General features: G+C 51.1%; 1 non-coding gene and 2 pseudogenes across 1 annotated transcript; all 3 read left to right on the top strand.

The window, feature by feature from the left end:
* Positions 1-5,224: 5,224 nt before the first annotated feature.
* On the top strand, positions 5,225-5,915 carry LOC149573466 (18S ribosomal RNA; annotated as a pseudogene; the record flags this gene model as incomplete).
* A 717-nt stretch (positions 5,916-6,632) lies between these two features.
* LOC149573465 (5.8S ribosomal RNA) lies at positions 6,633-6,786 on the top strand. Its single transcript, XR_016361195.1, has one exon. It is a non-coding gene; the product is annotated as a 5.8S ribosomal RNA (ribosomal RNA).
* A 14,519-nt stretch (positions 6,787-21,305) lies between these two features.
* Positions 21,306-22,500, top strand: part of LOC149573464 (18S ribosomal RNA) — a 1,565-nt pseudogene continuing 370 nt past the window's right edge.

Below are 22,500 nucleotides of genomic sequence, written 5' to 3'. Positions count from 1 at the left end.
GCCTCGAGCCTTAACCACCTCCATTTTTTTTTCGCTCGACTCATGTAATCGCACTCGCCTTGATTTTGAGTGGCCCGAGTCACTTACGTGATCCAAAACTGGGTAACTTTTTCTTTTTTCTTTTTTTTGTCAAGTCCCAAAGTTTTGAACTCGAATAGAGTCGGATGGCCAGACTCGAGTTGTCTCCAAATTTTTTGCACGACTCATGTCACCGTGCTCGACTTGATTCTAAGTGCCCCGAGCCGTGTACATGATCCAAAAGCGGTTAACTTTTTCTTTTTGGTTAACGCCCAAAGTTTTCAACCCGACCCGCCTCGGCAACCTCGACTCAAAGTGCCTCGAGCCTTAATGGCCTCCAATGTTTTTGCACGGCTCATGCCACCGTCGAATTTTCGCTCGAATCATGTCACCCAGGGCACCTCGATGCTACGTGAGGCGAGCCCTGTGCACGATCCAAAACCGGGTAACGTTTTTTTTTGAACTCAAAAAATTTCATTCTTTTTTGCCTTACGAGGCCTATCATGATCTCTTTTTATAAAGAAAATTCTCAAATCGGATTGTTTCGGCTACCCTACCTTGAATCTGGCTAGCTAGGCGTAACGCCTCGAGTCGGCTCGACAATACGTGTACTGAAACTTGTGCGTGATCCAAAAGCGGGTAACTTGTTTTTTTTTTTTTTTTTGTAATGCCCAAAATTTAGCGCTTTTCGCTGTACAGGGCCTCCCATGATTTTTTTTGTTTTGTTTTTTTTTTTTCCCCTCGTAGACCCACTTTGGCGACCCAGTCGGGTCGCTCGAGGCTGGGGCGACGGAGATGGGTTGACCTAGTCGGGTGACCCAAGTTGGGTCGACCCAGGCGTGCGATCCTGGCTGGGGACAGCAAGTCGATTCTATAAGTTTGCTTGCCAATTTTGCTAGCCAGGTCGGCTCACCAAGTCATCTAACCATGTGGTCTTTGCCAAATCAAGAATTGACTCTTTAAGTCCACTCACAGCTCGTTGCCCCGCCGAGTTTCTTCTCTAAGCCCACTCACCATGTCAGCTCACCAAGTCGGTTGTTCAAGTACGTTGCTAAGTCAACTCTTTAAGTTCGCTCACCAGGTCAGCCCGCCCAAGTTGCCTCTTTAAGTTCGTTCGCCAGGTCGGCCCGCCCAAGTCCCATCAGCGGGCTAACTCGCCGAGTCACCTCACGAAGTTGACTCTTTAAGTGCGCTCACCAAGTCAGCTCACCAAGTCGACTCACCATCTCGCCTCGATAAGTTGGCTTGCCGAGTTACCCCACCAAGTCGTCGCCTCTTTAAGCCCGCTCACCGTGTCAGCTCGTCAGGTCGGCTCACCAATTCGACTAATCAAGTAGGCCCACCAAGTCGCCTCAAGGATAGCTCCTCACCATGAGTTGCCTCACCATGTTGACTCTTTGAGCCCGCTCGCCAGGTCGCCTCACCAAGTCGACTCGAGTACGTTGCCAAGTCAACTCTTTAAGTTCGCTCGCCAGGTCGACTTGCCAAGTCAGCTCACCATGTCATCTCAATGAACCAACTCGCCGAGTCGCCTCACCACGTCGGCTCTCTAATACCGCTCGCCAAGTCACCCCACCAACTCGCCCCGTTAGGCCCACTCACCACATCGCCCCGTTAGGCCCACTCTCACCAAGTGGACTCTTTAAGTCTGCTCATAAAGTCGAGCCACCAAGTACTCTCACCAAGTCGACTCTTTAAGTCCTTTCGTCGAGTCACCCCACCAAGTACTCTCACCAAGTCAACTCTTTAGGTCCGTTCATAGAGTCACCCCACCAAGTCGACCCTTCAAGTGGGTTCATCAAGTCACCCCACCAAGTCGACTCTTTAAGTTCATTCATCAAGTCACCCTGCCAGGTCAGCCCACAAATTACTCTCACCGAGTCGACTCTTTAAGTTCGTTCATCAAGTCACCCCGCTAGGTCGGCCCACCAAGTGGACTCTTTAAGTTCATTCATGAAGTCACTCTGCCAAGTCGGCCCACCAGGTCGACTCTTTAAGTTCGTTCATCAAGTCACCCCGCCAGGTCAGCCCACCAACTACTCTCACCAAGTCGCCCCTGCCAGCTCGGCCCACCAAGTTCTCTCACCAAGTCGACTCTTTAACTATGTTCATCAAGTCACCCCACCAAGCACTCTCACCACGTCAACTCTTTAGGTCTGTTCATAAAGTCACCCCACCAGGTCGACCCTTCAAGTGCGTTCATCAAGTCACCCCACCAAGTACTCTCACCAATTCGACTCTTTAAGTCTGTTCATCAGGTCACCCCACCGAGTACTCTCACCAAGTCAACTCTTTAGGTCCGTTCATCAAGTCACCCCGCAAAGTCGACCCTCTAAGTTCGTTCATCGAGTCACCCCGCCAAGTCGACTCTTTAAGTCCTTTCATCAAGTCACCCCGCCAAGCCGACTCTCTAAGTGCGTTCATCAAGTCACCAGAACAACTACTCTCACCAAGTAGACTCTATAAGTTCGTTCATCAAGTCGGCCCACCAAGTACTCCCACCAAGTCAACTCTTTAAGTCCGTTCATTAGTTCACCCCGCCAAGTACTCTCACCAAGTCAACTCTTTAGGTCCGTTCATCGAGTCACCCTGCCAAGTCGACCCTTTAAGTCCGTTCATCAAGTCGCCCCACCGAGTTGCTTCTCTAAGCCCACTCACCATGTCAGCTCACCAAGTTGGTTGTTCAAGTACGTTTCCAAGTCAACTCTTTAAGTTCGCTCACCAGGTCAGCCCGCCCAAGTCACCTCTTTAAGTTCGTTCGCCAGGTCAGCCTGCCCAAGTCGCATCAGCGGGCTAACTCGCCGAGTCACCTCACGAAGTTGACTCTTTAAGTGCTCTCACCAAGTCAGATCACCAAGTCGACTCACCATCTCGCCTCGATAAGTTGGCTTGCCGAGTTACCCCACCAAGTCGTCGCCTCTTTAAGCTCGCTCACCGTGTTAGCTCGTCAGGTCGGCTCACCAAGTCGACTAATCAAGTAGGCCCACCAAGTCGCCTCAAGGATAGCTCCTCACCATGAGTCACCTCACCATGTTGACTCAATGAGTCGCCTCACCATGTTGACTCTTTGAGCCCACTCGCTAGGTTTCCTCACCAAGTCGACTCGAGTACGTTGCCAAGTCGACTCTTTAAGTTCACTCGCCAGGTCGACTCGCCAAGTCAGCTCACCATGTCATCTCAATGATCCAACTCGCCGAGTCGCCTCACCACATCGGCTCTCTAATACCGCTCGCCAAGTCGCTCCACCAACTCGCCCCGTTAGGCCCACTCACCACATCGCCCCGTTAGGCCCACTCTCACCAAGTGGACTCTTTAAGTCTGCTCATAAAGTCGAGCCACCAAGTACTCTCACCAAGTCGACTCTTTAAGTCCTTTCGTCGAGTCACCCCACCAAGTACTCTCACCAAGTCAACTCTTTAGGTCCGTTCATAGAGTCACCCCACCAAGTCGACCCTTCAAGTGGGTTCATCAAGTCACCCCACCAAGTTGACTCTTTAAGTTCATTCATCAAGTCACCCCGCCAGGTCAGCCCACAAATTACTCTCACCGAGTCGACTCTTTAAGTTTGTTCATCAAGTCACCCCGCCAGGTCGGCCCACCAAGTGGACTCTTTAAGTTCGTTCATGAAGTCACTCTGCCAAGTTGGCCCACCAGGTCGACTCTTTAAGTTCGTTCATCAAGTCACCCCGCCAGGTCAGCCCACCAACTACTCTCACCAAGTTGACTCTTTAAGTTTGCTCACCAAGTCACCCCGCCAGGTCAGCCCACCAAGTACTCTCACCAGGTCGACTCTTTAGGTTTGTTCATCAGGTCACCCCACCGAGTACTCTCACCAAGTCGACTCTTTAAGTTCGTTCATCAAGTCGCCCCGCCAGGTCGGCCCACCAAGTACTCTCACCAAGTTGACCCTTTAAGTTCGGTCATCAACTCACCCCGCCAGGTCAGCCCACCACGTACTCTCACAAAGTCGACTCTTTAGGTTCGTTCATCAATTCACCTCGCCAACTCGGCCCACCAAGTTCTCTCACCAGGTCGACTCTTTAAGTTCGTTCATCAAGTCACCCCGCCAGTTCGACCCACCAAGTACTCTCACAAAGTCGACTATCTAAGTTTGTTCATCAAGTCACCCTGCCAGGTCAGCCCACCAAGTACTCTCACCAAGTCACCCCGCTAGTTCGACCCACCAAGTCGACTCTCTAAGTCTGTTCATCAAGTCACCCCGCCAGGTCAGCCCACCAAGTCGAATCTTTAAGTCCGTTCATCAAGTCACGTGACCAGGTCAGCCCACCGAGTACTCTCGCCAAGTCGACTCTTTAAGTTTGTTCATCAAGTCACCCGGCCAGGTCGGCCCACCAAGTCACCAAGTACTCTCACCAAGTCGACTCTCTAAGTCCGTTCATCAAGTCACCCCGCCAGGTCGGCCCACCAAGTCGAATCTTTAAGTCTGTTCATCAAGTCACCCCACCAAGTACTCTAACCAAGTACTCTAACCTGAGAAATGGCTACCACATCCAAGGAAGGCAGCAGGCGCGCAAATTACCCAATGATGACACGGGGAGGTAGTGACAATAAATAACAATACTGGGCTCATCGAGTCTGGTAATTGGAATGAGTACAATCTAAATCCCTTAACAAGGATCCATTGGAGGGCAAGTCTGGTGCTAGCAGCCACGGTAATTCTAGCTCCAATAGCGTATATTTAAGTTGTTGCAGTTAAAAAGCTCATAATTGGACCTTGGGTCGTCACGGTCAGTCCGCCTTCTGGGTGTGCACTGGCCCTCACGTCCCTTCTGCCGGCGGCATGTTCCTGGCCTTAATTGGCTGGGTCGCGGTTCCAGCGCCGTTACTTTGAAAAAATTAGAGTGCTCAAAGCAAGCCTACGCTCTAAATACATTAGCATGGAATAACGCGATAGGAGTCTGGTCCTATTCCGTTGGCCTTCGGGACCAGAGTAATGATTAATAGGGACTGTCGGGGGCATTCGTATTTCATTGTCAGAGGTGAAATTCATGGATTTATGGAAGATGAACCACTGCGAAAGCATTTGCCAAGGATGTTTTCATTAATCAAGAATGAAAGTTGGGGGCTCGAAGACGATCAGATACCGTCCTAGTCTCAACCATAAACGATGCCGACCAGGGATCGGCGGATGTTTCTCTAAGGACTCCGCCAGCACCTTCTGAGAAATCAGAGTGTTCGGGTTCCGGGGGGAGTATGGTCGCAAGGCTGAAACTTAAAGGAATTGATGGAAGGGCACCACCAGGAGTGGAGCCTGCGGCTTAATTTGACTCAACACGGGGAAACTTACCAGGTCCAGACATAGTAAGGATTGACAGATTGAGAGCTCTTTCTTGATTCTATGGGTGGTGGTGCATGGCCGTTCTTAGTTGGTGGAGCGATTTGTCTGGTTAATTCCGTTAACGAACGAGACCTCAGCCTGCTAACTAGCTACGCGGAGGTTCCTCTTCGTGGCCAGCTTCTTAGAGGGACTATGGCCTCCTAGGCCATGGAAGTTTGAGGCAATAACAGGTCTGTGATGCCCTTAGATGTTCTGGGCCGCACACACGCTACACTGATGCAACCAATGAGTTTCTCTCCCTGGCCCGAAAGGTTTGGGAAATCTTGCCAAATTGCATCGTGATGGGGATAGACCATTGCAATTATTGATCTTCAACGAGGAATTCCTAGTAAGCGCGAGTCATCAGCTCGCGTTGACTACGTCCCTGCCCTTTGTACACACCGCCCGTCGCTCCTACCGATTGAATGATCCGGTGAAGTTTTGAAATCGCGGCGACGATGGCGGTTCCTGTCGGGGATGTCGTGAGAAGTTCACTGAACCTTATCATTTAGAGGAAGGAGAAGTCATAACAAGGTTACCGTAGGTGAACCTGCGGTAGGATCATTGTCGGTTCGAGACCCTAAATCGTGTAGGGGATGGAGCTGGCCTCCTCCCCACCCCTGAAATCTCGGCGAGATGCGGACACTCGGCCCTACAGCGATGTGCTAGACGGCCACGCTATAGGTCCAGCATCGTCGAGGTCGAGGGTCACATCGAATGCCCGTGATCGAAAGCGTGGATTCCCCACGGGGCGAAGAAGAGACTCGGATGCAATCTGGATTAGGATCGGTGCCTTTGAACAACGTCCGCATCGGAGCGAGAGGTCTCTGGTCGGTTGCAGTTTAGAGGGGGTCCGAGCCTCATCCCCCGTTGAGATTTCACGGTCCGATCGCGTGCGCGGTGCTGTGCCAGGGATCTGTCGTTTCGACAGCGGCAAGTCGGGACTGCCGCAACCCCCCGTTGCCTTGCCCAGGTGTGTTGACTCGTCGCTTGGAGCGTTCTGTGTTTAGGATGGGTGCACTCACATGATTTGCGGGGCATGGGCCCCGTCCGCTGACACGGCTCTCCCATGCGTCGCCTCCCACCTTTGCAAGGGGATGGGGCGGGGACACACCACAGCGTTCCTCGTCGCACCCATTGGGTGCTCGGGGTTCGGGATGTGTCAACACCCAACAACACACGGGTGCATCGCGCACCTTAGAAATCCAAAGAACGAAGCGCGAGCCAGCGCCTTGCACGCTTGGGTCGCCAAAAGGCAAAAACAAAACAAAATCATGACTCTCGGCAACGGATATCTCGGCTCTCACCACGATGAAGAATATAGCGAAATGCGATACTTAGTGTGAATTGCAAAATCCCGTGAATCATCAAGTCTTTGAATGCAAGTTGCGCCCGAGGCCTCAGCCAAGGGCACGTCTGCTTGGGCGTCGCACTACAAAATTTTGCCCTCCAAAACGAGGAGCGGAGATGGCCGTCTGTGTCCGCAAGTGGTGCGCGGTCAGCTGAAATGAGCACGAGGTCCGTCGATCCATCGCGACGAGCGGTGGCTCGCAAAGGCCGGTGTTGGTTTGTGCCGATCGAACGATTCCTTGCGAGGAACTTTATTCTGGGCTCAGCGGCCTGCCACAGTGCGGGCATTGCTGCATCTCTACCGCGTCCCCAAGTCAGGCGTAAGTACCCGCTGAGTTTAAGCATATCAATAAGCAGAGGAAAAGAAACTTACTAGGATTCCCCTAGTAACGGCGAGCGAACCGGGAAGAGCCCAGCATGAAAATCGACGGCCGCGCCTGTCGAATTGTAGTCTATAGAAGCGTCCTCAGCAACGGACCAGGCCCAAGTCCCTTGGAAGGGGGCACCGGAGAGGGTGAGAGCCCCGTCGGGCCTGGACCTTATCGCACCACGAGGCACTGTCGGCGAGTCAGGTTGTTTGGCCAAGTCGACTCTTTAAGTCCTTTCATCAAGTCACCCCGCCAAGCCGACTCTTTAAGTCCGTTCATCAAGTCACCCTCCCGATCTGGCTGAGCCGTTCTGGCCGAGCCATGCTGGCTGAGCCGATCTGGGCGAGCCATTCTGGCCGACCCGATCTGGCCGAGCCGTTCTGGGCAAGCCATGCTAGCCGAGCCGATCTGGGCGAGCCATTCTGGCCGAGCCGATCTGGGTGACCTGTTCTGGGTGAGCCGATCTTTGCGACCCATTCTGGCCAAGCCATGCTGGCTGGGCCATGCTGGCCGAGCCATTCTGGCCGAGCCATGCTGGCCAAGCCGATCTGGGCGAGCCGTTCTGGCCGAGCCATGCTGGCCGAGCTGTTTTGGCCGAGCCAATCTGGGCGAGCCATTCTTGCCAAGCCATGCTGGCTGAGCCATTCTAGCCGAGCCATGCTGGCCGAGCTGATCTGGCCGAGCTCCAAAAATGGTGTCGTGGATGGCTGTTGGGTCGCCTCTGTGCCAACTCGATCGGCACAACATTGGGAATGGTTCGACAGCGGTTGTCGTTCCAATGTGTCATCGGGATGTCTTAGAATGTGGCCTTTCAAGGGCGAGCTCGCGTCTAGCACTTGGATTGTGCATCGTCACAAGTGAATGGGGAGATCTCTTTGTGAACGGCGGCATGGCGATTGCAAGAGAAAATTGACTTAGTAGTCGGAGCATTGGCCTCGGGCCATTGTGACGGCCTTGCAATTTCTCTATAATTGCAACCTATGTTTGCGCAGTAGCAGAGTTTGCATGTAAGATTGGCCTTTGTTCTTGATAGTTCTAGGAGATGACCTCCTGAACTTTTGGATTGGGCCCCTTCAAGGTGAAATTCATCCAGTTGATCGGATGAGCTCGATGACCATTTCACTCCCTTGGCTCCATGAATTCAAATCCCATCCAGCTGCCGTGAAGCCATCCCGATTTTGCTATGCGAGGGCTCTCTCCCCAGAGTCGTTCTCTTTGCAACAACTTCTTTGGCAAAAAAATTTTGGAATGGTTCGGCAGCGGTTGTCGTTCCAATGGTGCCATTGTGGTGGTTTCCTGGGCAGTGATCTGAAGGGCGAGCCATCGTCTAGTAGTTGGGCTGCGCATCACGGGTGACAAGGGAGCCTTTGTAATCGGAAGCTCCCCGTGACCATTCGATGAGAAGAGCCATTGCTTGTGTGAGAAAGGACGAATGCAGCCTCGGATTCCAAACGAAATCAATGACATCGGATCTATATATAAGAGCGAAATGAAGCAGCAGCCCGTTTGCCATGCGTGGCTCCCCAAAGTTGCTCGTCTTTCTCACTCCATCGGCACAAATTCGGGAGTTGTTCGACAGCGGTTGTCATTCCAATGTGTCATTGCGGCGATCTGGAGAGCGATGCTAAGGGCAGGAGCTTGTGTCTAGCATTTGGGATGTTTGTGCGAGCGAGTAGGGGAGCTTCTCTTATCGGAAGCTCTCTGTGGCCTTTGAATATATAGACCTAGTGCCGACGATATCGATGGATACGAGCCTTGGATTCTAAATTTGTTCACAGCTAAGATTGGTTTTTGTGAGAGATGGGTACGAAAGCACATCCCGATTGCTACGCGGGAGCTCCCTAAGGTCGCCTCTGTGCCAACTCGATCGGCACAACATTGGGAATGGTTCGACAGCGGTTGTCGTTCCAATGTGTCATCGGGGGATGTCTTGGAAAGTGGCCTGGCCTTTCAAGGGCGAGCTCGTGTCTATCACTTGGATTGTGCATCGCGTCGCAAGTGAATGGGGAGATCTCTCTGTGAACGGCGACATGGTGATTGCAAGAGAAAATTGACTTAGTCGGAGCATTGGCCTCGGGCCACTGTGATGGCCTCGCAATTTCTCTTTAATTGCAACCTATGTTTGCGCAGTAGCAGAGTTTGCAAGTAAGATGGTCCTTGTTCTTGAGAGTTCCAGGAGATGACCTCCGGAACTTTTGGATTGGGCCCCTTCAAGGTGAAATTCATCCAGTTGATCGGATGAGCTCAATGACCATTTCAGTCCCTTGGCTCCATGAATTCACATCTCCTAACCGACGACAATCTTTTGCTCCTTAGATGACCTCATAATAAATTGGGTCATGGATGGCTATTTGGTCAGAATTTTCAACGATTTGGATTTTTATGGTGGATGTCGGCGTGTTCGCTAATTTCTAATGCAGAGCGAGCCTCGCACTAATAGCTTATATAGGAGAGGTTGTTGCCGCGAACCTCTCCCGTGCCCCTCTCATTGATTCAACGGCGATGTCGAGGCGGATGGAAATGTCAGCTTTTGAAATGGTGGACGCCAACGTTGAATCAATTGGAGGGGCATGAAGCCCACCCTCAAGGTGCTATTCCTCGACTCTCCTTTAGATCATGTTTTCTTGTCACTCAAGCTGGCGCAATTTCGGAAAGCAGTTGGGCTGCGCGTCACGAGTGACAAGGGAGCCTTTGTGATCGGAAGCTCCCCGTGGCCATTCGATGAGAAGAGTCATTTCTTGTGTGAGCAAGGACGAATGCAGCCTCGGATTCCAAACGAAATCAATGACATCGGATCTATATATAGGAGCGGAATGAAGTAGCAACTAGCCCATTTGCGATGTGCGGCTCCCCAAAGTTGCTATTCTTTCTCAGTCCATCGGGGCACAAATTCGGGAGTTGTTCGACAGTGGTCGTCGTTCCAATGGTGTCATTGCGGCAAAATTTGTTCACAGCTAAGATTGGTTTTTGTGAGAGATGGGTATGAAAGCACATCTCGATTGCTACGCGGGAGCTCCCTAAGGTCGCCTTTGTGCCAACTCAATCGGCACAACATTGGGAATGGTTCGACAGCGATTGTCGTTCCAATGTGTCATCGGGGGATGTCTTGGAAAGTGGTCTTTCTTTCAAGGGTGAGCTCGCGTCTAGCACTTGGGTTGTGCGTCGTGTCACAAGTGAATGGGGGATGTCTTGGGGGATGTCTTGGAAAGTGGTCTTTCTTTCAAGGGTGAGCTCGCGTCTAGCACTTGGACTGTGCGTCACGTCACAAGTGGATGGGGAGATCTCTCTATGAACGGTGGCATGGTGATTGCAAGAGAAAATTGACTTAGTCGGAGCCATTGGCCTCGGGCCATTGTGACGGCCTCGCAATTTCTCTTTAATTGCAACCTATGTTTGCGCAGTAGCAGAGTTTGCATGTAAGATGGGCCTTGTTCTCGAGAGTTCCAGGAGATGACCTCCAGAACTTTTGGATTGGGCCCCTTCAAGGTGAAATTCATCCAGTTCATCAGATGAGCTCGATGACCATTTCAGTCCCTCGGCTACATGAACTCACATCTCCTAGCCGATGACAATCTTTTGCTCCTCTGCCGACCTCATAAAAAATTGGGTCGTGAATGGCTGTTTGGTAGGAATTTTAAAGGATTTGGATTTTTAAGGTGGATGTCGGTGTGTTCGCTAATTTCTAATGCAGAGTGAGCCTCGCACTAATAGCTTATATAGGAGAGGTGGTTGCCACGAGCCTCTCCCGTGCCCCTCTCATTGATTCAATGCCGGTGTCAAGGCGGATGGATATGTCGGATTTTGAAACGGTGGACGCCGACGTTGAATCAATTAGAGGAGCATGAAGCCCACCCTAGATGTGCTATTCCTCGACTCTCCTTTTAGATCATGTTTTCTTCTCACTCAGCTGGTGCAATTTCAGAAAAAGGTTTGGCAGCGGTTGTCATCCCTCACCGCGTCTACTTGGTGATTTTAAAACTCGATCTAAAATGGGAGCCCTCGCCTAGCACCTCCGTCCGATGTTGCTTGGGTATTGCATAAAATTATGCCAACGGCGCGAATCCCCCAATGAATGCCTACGCTTGGACCCTCTCTTAGATCACCTTCTTCGATCACTCGACCGACGCAACTATGGAAGAGACTTGGCAGTGGTTGCCATTCTACAACGCGTCTGTTCAGCGATTTCGAAGTTGATCTAATGGCGAGCCCTTGTCTCTAGCCATGAGGTGGGTGGTTGGCGCTCTAGCAAAATTTTTTGCATGCCTATCGCGGCTACAATGGGAGAGGTGGTTGCCGCGAGCCTCTCCCGTGCCCCCCTCATTGATTCAACGCCGCTGTCAGGGAGGATGGATATGTCGGATTTTGAAACGGTGGACGCCGACGTTGAATCAATTAGAGGGGCATGAAGCCCACCCTCGAGGGTGCTATTCCTGGACTCTCCTTTAGATCATGTTTTCTTGTCACTCAGCTGGCGCAATTTCGGAAAAAGGTTTGGCCAGCGGTTGCCAGCCCTCACCGCGTCTACTTGGTGATTTTAAAACTCGATCTAAAATGGGAGCCCTCGTCTAGCACCTCCGTTCGGTGTTGCTCGGGTATTGCATAAATTTATGCCATCGGCGCAAATCCCCCAATGAATGCCTACGCTTGGACCCTCTCTTAGATCACCTTCTTCGATCACTCGACCGACACAACTACGGAAGAGACTTGGCAGCGGTTTCCATTCTACAGCGCGTCTGTTTAGCGATTTCGAAGTTGATCTAATGGCGAGCCCTTGTCTCTAGCCATGAGGTGGGTGCTTGGCGCTCTAGCAAAATTTTTTGCGTGCCTATCGCGGCTACAATGGGAGAGGTGGTTGCCGCGAGCCTCTCCCGTGCCCCCCTCATTTATTCAACGCCGCAGTCAGGGCGGATGGATATGTCAGATTTTGAAACGGTGGACGCCGACGTTGAATCAATTAGAGGGGCATGAAGCCCACCCTCGAGGGTGCTATTCCTGGGCTCTCCTTTAGATCATGTTTTCTTGTCACTCAGCTAGCGCAATTTCGGAAAAAGGTTTGGCAGCGGTTGCCAGCCCTCACCGCGTCTATTTGGTGATTTTAAAACTCGATCTAAAATGGGAGACCTCGTCTAGCACCTCTGTTCGGTGTTGCTCGGGTATTGCATAAATTTATGCCATCGACGCAAATCCCCCAACGAATTCCTACATGCTTGGACCCTCTCTTAGATCACCTTCTTCGATCACTCGACCGACGCAACTACGGAAGAGACTTGGCAGCGGTTGCCATTCTATAGCGCGTCTGTTCAGAGATTTCGAAGTTGATCTAATGGCGAGCCCTTGTCTCTAGGCATGAGGTGGGTGGTTGGCACTCTAGCAAAATTTTTTTGCGTGCCTATTGCGGCTACAAGGGGAGAGGTGGTTGCCGCGAGCCTCTCCCGTGCCCCCCTCATTGATTCAACGCCGCTGTCAGGGCGGATGGATATGTCGGATTTTGAAACGGTGGACGGCGACGTTGAATCAATTAGAGGGGCATGAAGCCCACCCTCGAGGGTGCTATTCCTGGACTCTCCTTTAGATCATGTTTTCTTGTCACTCAGCTGGTGCAATTTCGGAAAAAGGTTTGGCAGCGGTTGCCAGCCCTCATCGCGTCTACTCGGTGATTTTAAAACTCAATCTAAAATGGGAGCCCTCGTCTAGCACCTCCGTCCGGTGTTGCTCGGGTATTGCATAAATTTATGCCATCAGCGTGAATCCCCCAACGAATGCCTACGCTTGGACCCTCTCTTAGATCACCTTCTTCGATCACTCGACCGATGCAACTACGGAAGAGACTTGGCAGCGGTTGCCATTGTACAGCGCGTCTGTTCAGCGATTTCAAAGTTGATCTAATGGCGAGCCCTTGTCTCTAGGCATGAGGTGGGTGCTTGGCGCTCTAGAAAAATTTTTTTGCATGCCTATCGCGGCTACAATGGGAGAGGTGGTTGCCGCGAGCCTCTCCCGTGCCCCCCTCATTGATTCAACGCCGCTGTCAGGGCGGATGGATATGTCGGATTTTGAAACGGTGGACGGCGACGTTGAATCAATTAGAGGGGCATGAAGCCCACCCTCGAGGGTGCTATTCCTGGACTCTCTTTTAGATCATGTTTTCTTGTCACTCAGTTGGCGCAATTTTGGAAAAAGGTTTGGTAGCGGTTGCCAGCCCTCACCGCGTCTACTCGATGATTTTAAAACTCGATCTAAAACGGGAGCCCTCGTCTAGCACCTCCGTCCTGTGTTGCTCGGGTATTGCATAAATTTATGCCATCGGCGCGAATCCCCCAACGAATGCCTACGCTTGGACCCTCTCTTAGATCACCTTCTTCGATCACTCAACCGACGCAACTACGGAAGAGACTTGGCAGCGGTTGCCATTCTACAGCGCGTCTGTTCAGCGATTTCGAAGTTGATCTAATGGCGAGCCCTTGTCTCTAGGCATGAGGTGGGTGCTTGGCGCTCTAGCAAATTTTTTTGCGTGCCTATCGTGGCTACAACGGGAGAGGTGGTTGCTGCGAGCGTCTCCCGTGCCCCCCTCATTGATTCAACGCCGCTGTCAGGGTGGATGGATATGTCGGATTTTGAAACGGTGGACGGCGATGTTGAATCAATTAGAGGGGCATGAAGCCCACCCTCGAGGGTGCTATTCCTGGAGTCTCCTTTAGATCATGTTTTAAAACTCGATCTAAAATGGGAGCCCTTGTCTAGCACCTTCGTCCGGTGTTGCTCGGGTATTGCATAATTTGTTGCTATTGACGCGAATCCCCCAACGAATCCCTAGCCTTAGACTCTGTCTTAGATCACCATCTTTGATCACTCGACCGACGCAATTACGGAAGAGGCTTGGCAGCGGTTGCCATTCCACAGCGCGTCTGTTCAGCGATATCAAAGTTGATCTACTAATGGCAAGCCCTTGTCTAGCCATGAGGTGGGTGCTTGGGGCTCTAGGAATTTTTTGTGTGCCTATCGCGGCTACAATGGGAGCTTTGATAACAAAAGTTCTCGGCAACCCTCCCCAATAGAAATTAGTGCTGGTGTTCACGAAAGACACATTATTCGAATTTTTGGAATATTGGCACCAACATCGTTTCTATTGGGAGGGCCGTGAAGCCATCCCGACTTTGCTATGTGAGGGCTCTCTCCCCAGAGTCGTTCTCTATGCAACAACTTCTTTGGCAAAAAAATTTTGGAATGGTTCGGTAGTGGTTGTCGTTCCAATGGTGCCATTGTGGTGGTTTCCTGGGCAGCGATCTGAAGGGCGAGCCATCGTCTAGCAGTTGGCCTGCGCATCACGGGTGACAAGGGAGCCTTTGTAATCGGAAGCTCCCCGTGGCCATTTGATTAGAAGAGCCATTGCTTGTTTGAGCAAGGACGAATGCAGCCTCGAATTCCAAATGAAATCAACGATTTCGGATCTATATAAGAGTGGAATGAAGCAGCAGCACAGCCCGTTTGCAATGTGCGGCACCCCAAAGATGCTCTTCTTTCTCACTCCATTGCCACAATTTTGGGAGTTGTTCGACAGTGGTTGTCGTTCCAATGTATCATTGCGGTGATCTGGAGAGCGATGCTAAGGGCGGGAGCTTGTGTCTAGAATTTGGCATGTTTGTGCGAGCGAGCAGGGGAGCTTCTCTTATCGGAACCTCTCCGTGGCCTTTGAATATATAGACCCAGTGCCAACGATATCGATGGATGCAAGCCCTTGGATTCCAAATTTGTCCACAACTAACATTGGTTTTTGTGAGAGATGGGCACGAAAGCACATCCCGATTGCTACGTGGGAGCTCCCTAAGGTCGCCTCTGTGCCAACTCGATCGGCACAACATTGGGAATGGTTCGACAGCGGTTGATGTTCCAATGTGTCATCGGGGGATGTCTTGGAAAGTGGTCTTTCTTTCAAGGGCGAGCTCGCGTCTAGACATTGGATTGTGCGTCGCATCACAGGTGAATGGGGATATCTCTCTATGAACGGCAGCATGGTGATTGCAAGAGAAAATTGACTTAGTCGGAGCCATTGGCCTCGGGCCATTGTGACGGCCTCACAATTTCTCTTTAATTGCAACCTATGTTTGCGCAGTAGCAGAGTTTTCATGCAAGATGGGCCTTGTTCTCGAGAGTTCCAGGAGATGACCTTCGGAACTTTTGGATTGGGCCCCTTCAAGGTGAAATTCATCCAGTTGATCGGATGAGCTCGATGACCATTTCAGTCCCTCGGCTCCATGAACTCACATCTCCTAACCGATGACAATCTTTTGCTCCTCTGCCGACCCCATAAAAAATTGGGTCGTGAATGGCTATTTGGTAGGAATTTTAAAGGATTTGGATTTTTAAGGCAGATGTCAGTGTGTTCGCTAATTTCTAATGTAGAGCGAGCCTCGCACTAATAGCTTATATAGGAGAGGTGGTTGCCGCGAGCCTCGCCCGTGCCCCCCTCATTGATTCAACACCGGTGTCAAGGCGGATGGATATGTCGGATTTTGAAACGGTGGACGCCGACGTTGAATCAATTAGAGGGGCATGAAGCCTACCCCGGATGTGCTATTCCTCGACTCTCCTTTAGATCATGTTTTCTTCTCACTCAGCTGGCACAATTTCGGAAAAAGGTTTCGCAGCGGTTACCATCCCTCACCGCGTCTACTTGGTGATTTTAAAACTCGATCTAAAATGGGAGCCCTCATCTAGCACCTCCGTCCGGTGTTGCTTGGGTATTGCATAAATTTATGCCATCGGCGCGAATCCCCCAATGAATGCCTACGCTTGGACCCTCTCTTAGATCACCTTCTTCGATCACTCGACCGACGCAACTACGGAAGAGACTTGGCAGCGGTTGCCATTCTACAGCGCGTCTGTTCAGCGATTTCGAAGTTGATCTAATGGCGAGCCCTTGTCTCTAGGCATGAGGTGGGTGTTTGGCGCTCTAGAAAAAAAATTTTTCATGCCTATCGCGGCTACAAGGGGAGAGGTGGTTGCCGCGAGCCTCTCCCGTGCCCCCCTCATTGATTCAACGCTGCTGTCAGGGTAGATGGATATGTCGAATTTTGAAACGGTGGACGGCGACGTTGAATCAATTAGAGGGGCATGAAGCCCACCCTCGAGGGTGCTATTCCTGGACTCTCCTTTAGATCATGTTTTCTTGTCACTCAGCTGGCGCAATTTCGGAAAAAGGTTTGGCAGCGGTTGCTAGCCCTCACCGCGTCTACTCGGTGATTTTAAAACTCGATCTAAAATGGGAGCCCTCGTCTAGCACCTCCGTCCGATGTTGCTCGGGTATTGCATAAATTTATGCCATCGGCGCGAATCCCCCAACGAATGCCTACGCTTGGACCCTCTCTTAGATCACCTTCTTTGATCACTCGACCGACGCAACTACGGAAGAGACTTGGCAGCGGTTGCCACTCTATAGCGCATCTGTTCAGCGATTTCGAAGTTGATCTAATGGCGAGCCCTTGTCTCTAAGCATGAGGTGGGTGCTTGGCGCTCTAGCAAAATTTTTTGCATGCCTATCGTGGCTACAACGGGAGAGGTGGTTGCCGCGAGCCTCTTCCGTGCCCCCCTCATTGATTCAATGCCGTTGTCAGGGCGGATGGATATGTCAGATTTTGAAATGGTGGACGGCGACGTTGAATCAATTAGAGGGGCATGAAGCCCACCCTCGAGGGTGCTATTCCTGGACTCTCCTTTAGATCATGTTTTCTTGTCACTCAGCTGGCGCAATTTCGAAAAATGGTTTGGCAGCGGTTGCTAACCCTCACCGCGTCTACTTGGTGATTTTAAAACTCGATCTAAAACGGGAGCCCTCGTCTAGCACCTCCGTCCGGTGTTGCTCGGGTATTGCATAAATTTATGCCATTGGCGCGAATCCCCCAACGAATGCCTACGCTTGGACCCTCTCTTAGATCACCTTCTTCGATCACTCGACTGACGCAACTACGGAAGAGACTTGGCTGCGGTTGCCATTCTACAACGCGTCTGTTAAGCGATTTCGAAGTTGATCTAATGGCGAGCCCTTGTCTCTAGGCATGAGGTGGGTGCTTGGCGCTCTAGCAAAAATTTTTGCGTGCCTATCGCGGCTACAAGGGGAGAGGTGGTTGCCGCAAGCCTCTCCCGTGCCCCGCTCATTGATTCAACGTTGCTGTCAGGGCGAATGGAAATGTAAAATTTTGAAACGGTGGACGCCGACGTTGAATCAATTAGAGGGGCATGAAGCCCACCCTCGAGGGTGCTATTTTCTTGGACTCTCCTTTAGATCATGTATTCTTGTCACTCAGCTGGCACAATTTCGGAAAAAGGTTTGGCAGCGGTTGCCAGCCCCTCACCGTGTCTACTTGGTGATTTTAAAACTCGATCTAAAACGGGAGCCCTCATCTTGCACCTCCGTCCGGTGTTGCTCGGGTATTGCACAAATTTTTGCCATCGGCGCGAATCCCCCAACGAATGCCTACACGCTTGGACCCTCTCTTAGATCACCTTCTTCAATCACTCGACCGACGCAATTACGGAAGAGACTTTGCAGCGGTTGCCATTCTACACTGCGTCCGTTCTGCGATTTCGAAGTTGATCTAATGGCGAGCCCTTGTCTATAGCCATGAGGTGGGTACTTGGCGCTATAGCAAAATTTTTTGCGAGTCTATCGCGGCTACAATGGGAGAGGTGGTTGCCGCGAGCCTCTCCCGTGCCCAGCTCATTGATTCAATGCCGCTGTCAGGGCGGATGGATATGTTGGATTTTGAAACGGTGGATGCCGACATTGAATCAATTCAAAGGGCATGAAGCCCACCTTCGAGGGTGCTATTCCTGGACTCTCCTTTAGATCATGTTTTCTTGTCACTCAGCTGGCGCAATTTTGGAAAATGGTTTGGCAGCGGTTGCCAGCCCTCACCGTGTCTTCTTTGTGATTTTAAAACTCGATCTAAAATGGGAGCCGTCGTCTAGCACCTCCGTCCGGTGTTGCGCAGGTATTGCACAAATTTTTGCCATCGGCACGATTACCCCAACGAATGCCCTATGCTGGGACCCTCTCTTAGATCACCTTTTTCGATCACTCGACCGACGCAATTACGGAAGAGACTTGGCAGCGGTTGCCATTCTACAGCGCGTCTGTTCTGCGATTTCGAAGTTGATCTAATGGCGAGCCCTTGTCTCTAGGCATGAGGTGGGTGCTTGGCGCTCTAGCAAAATCTTTTTGCATGCCTATCGCGGCTATAATGGGAGAGGTGGTTTCCGCGAGCCTCTCCCATGCCCCCCTCATTGATTCAATGCCGCTGTTAGGGCGGATGGATATGTCAGATTTTGAAACGGTGGACGCCGACGTTGAATCAATTAGAGGGGCATGAAGCCCACCCTCGAGGGTGCTATTCCTGGACTCTCCTTTAGATCATGTTTTCTTGTCACTCAGCTGGCGTAATTTCAGAAAAAGGTTTGGCAGCGGTTGCCAGCCCTCACCACATCTACTTGGTGATTTTAAAACTCGATCTAAAACGGGAGCCCTCATCTAGCACCTCCGTCCGGTGTTGCTCAGGTACTGCATAAATTTATGCCATCGGTGCGAATCCCCCAACGAATGCCTACGCTTGGACCCTCTCTTAGATCACCTTCTTTGATCACTCGACCGACGCAACTATAGAAGAGACTTGGCAGCGGTTGCCATTCTACAGCGCGTCTGTTCAGTGATTTCGAAGTTGATCTAATGGCGAGCCCTTGTCTCTAGCCATGAGGTGGGTGCTTGGCGCTCTAGCAAAATTTTTTGCGTGCCTATTGCGTAAAGCATGTTTTCTAGTCACTCAGGTGGCGCAATTTCAGAAAAAAGGTTTGGTAGTGGTTGCCAGCCCTCACCGTGTCTTCTTGGTGATTTTAAAACTTGATCTAAAATGGGAGCCCTCGTCTAGCGGCTCCGTGCCAACTCGATCGGCACAACATTGGGAAATGGTTCGACAGCGGTTGTCGTTCCAATGTGTCATTGGGGGATGCCTTGGAAAGTGGCCTTTCAAGGGCGAGCTCGCGTCTATCCCTTGGATTGTGCGTCGCGTCACAAGTGAATGGGGAGATCTCTCTGTGAACGGCGGCATGGTGATTGCAAGAGAAAATTGACTTAGTCAGAGCATTGGCCTCGGGCCATTGTGACGGCCTTGCAATTTCTCTTTAATTGCAACCTATGTTTGCGTAGTAGCAGAGTTTGCATGTAAGATGGGCCTTGTTCTTGAGAGTTCCAGGAGATGACCTCCGGAACTTTTGGATTGGGCCCCTTCAAGGTGAAATTCATCAGCCTGATCGGATGAAGCTCGATGTGCTTGTATCTATTCTGAGACGGTAATGATGGTCATTAATCTATGGTGGTGAGTATTATCCCATTCGGTAATCGCAATGGCGGAGCTGGTGGGAAGTACTTGTCGCTTTGTTTTGATGGATATACCCTATATGTAGGTGTCTGCACGGCTTGCAACACACTGCACATTTGGTGTTCGATTCTAAGATGCGCTTGTTGCTGAGTGTGTATGGAGTTGTATCTTTTAGCCAAGGGCTCCGTCTCATTGGCACGTTCTATCATTGCATTTTTATCCTGCCCGGACGGCAAGAAGGAAAGAGATGGTTTGGTTGCATGGGTGCATTGCTCGACGTCCCTAATTTCATCAAGGGTCCACTCTCCACCCTAAGTTTTTGCCGATCGGTAGAGCCTTGGGATTGAGAGGGGGGCCGGCGAAAGGTTTGGTTGCCGCATAATTTATTCGCTAGTGCGTTCTCGGTGCGTGCTCGCCTCTTCACTGTCTCATCCTACAGAAGTGCATGGCACTGTCGTGACAGCCTTTATGGTCCGGGCCAGTAGAAGCGTAGAGTATTATCGATAATTTTTGTTTGGATGCGGAAACTCTCCATGCACTGTCCTGCCCTGTGCGACGATCCGAACGGCTGCGGCTCGTGGGTTCTGTGGGAGATACTCTTCTTCAGCTCCCCCCTAAAGAGAGCATTTGGTGTTTGCATTGTGTGGACAAAAAGCCCAGGGCGTTTCATCTCTCTCTTCATATGCGAAATTCTGGGAGGGCTTGTCGAAGTATGGCCATTTGTACGGGGTGCACCAAAAAGCGTGTAGGGGGCATATGCCTGGGAAATGGATGTCTCTGAGTGTCCTTACTCGGTCGCGTGCGCGGTGTACATCTTTGCATTACGACCCTGCTGCGAGCATTTGTGATGCGAGCATTTTGGGGGAACGGGTTTCGTACGAGATGTTCTTCTCAGGCTCCTGCGAACCAAAGCGCTCGTCTTTCCAATGCTCCGACAAGTGCAGGCCCAACGTGTCTGTCTAGGGGAAGAAATCGCACGAATGCTTTTTGTTGAGATGTGGGTGCTCGCGGGTGGTTCCCTCGCAGTGCCAGTTCTTCGGTATGTGCATGTGCATGAGATTGAAGCTTGTCCGACAACGCTAGTGTGAGTGTTCAGCCGTAGGAACTTTTCTATACCTGCGCTGGCAGATCACGTGTCACGGGGAATGGTTAGCGAGGCTGTGCTAGGAAAGGAGATATTTGCCAGAGGTTAGACATGTCCGTGTATGCGGGCGGGCTCTCATCACCTATAAATGTGCGGAGGGGGTGTTGTTATACACGATGCCCTCGAGCGGCCTTATAATTGAGGTGGTCGCATGCACAGTGATGCCCCCGCCAATCGCATAACCAGCCATGTTTTCGACTCGCACGGCCCTTCACCCTTCAGCACGGTGGTCTCTGTTGGCACTTCGGCAACCAGCTCTTCGTCATGGGAAAATGTTTGTTGCGATCGAGAAGGATTTTGTCTGTGCGGGTGCACCTCAACAGGTGTGTAGGAGGCATATGCCTGGGAAATGGATGTCTCTGAGTGGCCTTACAATTGAGGTGGCTACGTGCGCGGTGCATCTTGTACAGACTCGAGGCTTCTTTCCGAGTAGTGGCGACAGCGAGTTCGAGGGTAAAGGGTTCCGTACGGGATGTTCTTCCCAGGTGCCTGTGAACCGAGGCTCCCTGTTTGGCCCTCTCCGATCGACGATGGGACACTTTCCTCTTGTGTGAAATCTTTGAGCGTTGCGAGTCCTGCATGTGCTGTGAATGTCATTCTTGTTGCTTGTGCGGCGAATTATGTTTGGATGCATGACGGAGCGAATGCAAATTTCGGTTTCCCATCGCGGCGGGCATCCCTTGGCTGTAGCAGGTCTTGGGGGTCCCCTCATTGTTAGAAGCTACTTGGTCGATCCTGCCAGTAGTCATATGCTTGTCTCAAAGATTAAACCATGCATGTCTAAGTATGAACTATTTCAAACTGTGAAACTCTGGATGGCTCATTAAATCAGTTATAGTTTCTTTGATGGTACTTTGCTACTCGGATAACCATAGTAATTCTAGAGCTAATACGTGCACCAAATCCTGACTCTCGAAAGGGATGCATTTATTAGATAAAAGGTCAGCGCGGGCTCGCCCGCTATTCCGGTGATTCATGATAACTTGACGGATCGCATGGCCTTTGTGCTGGCGACGCTTCATTCAAATTTCTGCCCTATCAACTTTCGATGCTAGGATAGAGGCCTACCATGGTGGTGACAGGTGATGAAGAATTAGGGTTTGATTCCGGAGAGGGAGCCTAAGAAACGGCTACCACATCCAAGGAAGGCAGCAGGCACGCAAATTACCCAATCCTGACACGGGGAGGTAGTGACAATAAATAACAATACTGGGCTCATCGAGTCTGGTAATTAGAATGAGTACAATCTAAATCCCTTAATGAGGATCCATTGGAGGGCAAGTCTGGTTCCAGCAGCCACGGTAATTCCAGCTCTAATAGCGTATATTTAAGTTGTTGCAGTTAAAAAGCTTGTCGGGGGCATTCGTATTTCATTGTCAGAGGTGAAATTCTTGGATTTATGGAAGATGAACCACTGCGAAAGCATTTGCCAAGGATGTTTTGATTAATCAAGAATGAAAGTTGGGGGCTCAAAGACGATCAGATACCGTACTAGTCTCAACCATAAATGATGCCGACCAGGGATCGGCGGATGTTGCTCTAAGGACTCCGCCAGCACCTTTTGAGAAATCAGAGTGTTTGGGTTCTGGGGGGAGTATGGTCGCAAGGCTGAAACTTAAAGGAATTGATGGAAGGGCACCACCAGGAGTGGAGCCTGCGGCTTAATTTGACTCAACACGGGGAAACTTACCAGGTCCAGACATAGTAAGGATTGACAGATTGAGAGCTCTTTCTTGATTCTATGGGTGGTGGTGCATGGCCATTCTTAGTTGGTGGAGCGATTTGTCTAGTTAATTCCGTTAACGAACGAGACCTTAGCCTGCTAACTAGCTACGCGGAGGTTCCCCTTCGCGGCCAGCTTCTTAGAGGGACTATGGCCTCCTAGGCCATGGAAGTTTGAGGCAATAACAGGTCTGT

This window comes from Cupressus sempervirens, chromosome 2, assembly GCF_028749045.1.
Source record: "Cupressus sempervirens isolate cs-2001-9-10 chromosome 2, ASM2874904v1, whole genome shotgun sequence".
Taxonomy (NCBI): Eukaryota; Viridiplantae; Streptophyta; class Pinopsida; order Cupressales; family Cupressaceae; genus Cupressus; species Cupressus sempervirens.
This window is presented reverse-complemented; position numbering and strand designations above follow the sequence as displayed.